The following is a 2645-nucleotide window of genomic DNA, read 5'->3' as shown; positions in this document are numbered from 1 at the left end:
TTGGGTCAGGTGAAAGGGGTTTGTTTAAAAAAAAATACCCTCAAAAACTTTTTAGTAGAAACATTTAATAATTTAAAATAAAATATTTAAAAAAAAAAAAAAAATGAAAAATGAAAAATTTTAAATAATTTCCAAAAACATCTTGGTTGGTTTATTGCTAACCTTTTTTTTTCCCCTCCAAAATCCATCACCTGCCACTTCGTACATTTAAAATTGTTTTTGGAAACTAAATCAAAACAAAAAAAAAAAGAAACTCACACAAAAAAATATTATTGAATAAAAGATTGAAATGAAAATACTTTTGTTGAGTGATCAATGTTGTAAACAAAGTGGGGATATTATCATCATCATAATCGTAATCATTGTTTTAATGTCAGCTTTTCCATGATTGTATAGTTTGTACGAGTTTAAGGCAGATTTTTCTACAGCTACAGGCTCTTCATATTTCCTAGCAAAATAATATTTTCTCATGACCAGACTTTTTTTGTACAGAATATTGGAAATGGATGTCACTGGTTACATCACGCACACTCACAACTACATAACTATCATGCATTGTCGATTACACACACACGTGATAAGCTTCTTTCAGTTTCTATTAAATTCACTCACCAGTCTTTGGTCAGACTAAGGCTATTGTAGAAAACACTTGCCCAAAGTGCCAGTGGTGGGACTAAACTTGTGGTTGGGAAGCTAACGACACAGCCAGTCTCCTTCTAAGCAAATTTATTCCAGTTTTGGTTCTCAAGAATCATTTGAGTGGTTTAAGAAATGCGTTTAATCCCACTGAATGTCCCCTTAGGTAAGTGCTTTCTACAATAGCCCCAAGCTGACCAAAGCCTTGTGAGTGAATCTGGTTGATGGGAACTAAAAAAAAGCCAGCTATGCGCGTGCATGTGTATAATAAAAGCAGAATTCTGTCCATTCAGGACCCCTGTATTTCAAGTCTATATTTGCTCTACATAATTATACCTTTTTGGATTGAAAATCTGCTCTTTATTCCACAAGCTTAACTCCAATCTTAAGTATATAAATATTGGAAGTAATTATCCTAATTCGTCGTTTAACGTCCACTTTCCATGCTAGCATGGGCTGGACGATTTGACTGAGGACTGGTGAACCTGATGGCTGCACCAGGCTCCAATCTGATCTGGCAGAGTTTCTACAGCTGGATGCCCTTCCTAACACCAACCACTCCGAGAGTGTAGTGGGTGCTTTTACGTGCCACTGGCATGAAGGCCAGTCAGGTGGTACTGGCAACGGCCATGCTCAAAATGGTGTATTTTACGTGCCACCTGCACAGGAGCCAGTCCAGCAGCACTGGCAATGACCAGGCTCGAATGTTTTTTTCATATGCCTGGAAGGCGACGCTAGTAACGATCACGCTCATGCATGCAAAATTTTTTAGTTTATATTTTTAGAAGAATATCTAATATATCATGTAATGAGGATATTTTTAACAAAAACGCAGTCCACTATAACATGGCACTCGGCAAAGCTGGATATTATGCCCAAAATGTAGGCCACGATTGCTCTAATAATAATTTTAAAGGACCTAGAAGAAATAGGAATAAGGATATAAATAATAAAATAAATAAAGTTTTGTCATTGCAGAAAATGAGTTTTGTCGAGAAGTGTGTTCGGAGAAGCCATGCTGGTGGAGTTTAGGGTGGATAAACTTCCGCAATATGTTCGAGAAAGACAATGAGAAAAATTTTCTGCAATGACAACTTTGACTTTTCCATAAAAGTCTTCGTCCTTATAGAAATGCTTTCCCTACAATTTCCGCACCGCCACACAAATCCATCCAGCGATCTGGCCTTCTTCAAAGTCATATTGTGTGTACAATCACACGTTTTACTGGTTGTCGCTGTTCAAATGATTCTCTTTTAGGGTTGGGCACACCGTTGGAATCATGGTCAAATGAATGCCTTCGTCGCAAAAATTCCTTTTGTTCGCAAAAGAAAAGGAATTTTGTGTCGAACACATTCATTTGACCATGATTCCAACGGTCAAATTGTTCCCTTTTGCGCATGTGTGCCTAACCCTAAAAGAGAATTGTATGAAAAACATTTCTATAATGGCGCAGGAGTGGCTGTGTTGTAAGTAGCTTACCAACCACATAGTTCCGGGTTCAGTCCCACTGCGAGGCACCTTGGGCTGACCAAAGCCTTGTGAGTGGATTTGGTAGACGGAAACTGAAAGAAATCCGTCGTATATATGTGTGTGTGTGTGTGTTTGTTCCCCCACCATCGCTTGACAACCGATGCTGGTGTGTTTACGCCCCCGTAACTTAGCGGTTCGGCAAAAAGAAACAGATAGAAAAAGTACTAGGCTTAATAAGTCCTGCGGTTGATTTTCTCGACTGAAGGCGGTGCTCCAGCATGGGCGCAGTCAAATGACTAAAACAAGTAAAAGAATAAAAGAAAATTCTTCATATTTGTTCAATATACATTGCATTAGAAGTATTACATGATTTTCGTTTCACTCCTGTGACCGGACGTTGAGATTCAGCGCTCGGGTTGTGCAGGGCTGACCGTGTGAATTTTCCGAGCCCTCTCCCCACCCCCCGTTTGCCAGCGCGCATATTTTCCTTCATATTTGTTCAATATACATTGCATTAGAAGTATTACATGATTTTCGTT

Source organism: Octopus bimaculoides, chromosome 6, assembly GCF_001194135.2.
Source record: "Octopus bimaculoides isolate UCB-OBI-ISO-001 chromosome 6, ASM119413v2, whole genome shotgun sequence".
Classification (NCBI taxonomy): Eukaryota; Metazoa; Mollusca; class Cephalopoda; order Octopoda; family Octopodidae; genus Octopus; species Octopus bimaculoides.
The sequence above is the reverse complement of the archived record's forward strand: the minus strand, read 5'-3'. Positions refer to the sequence as shown.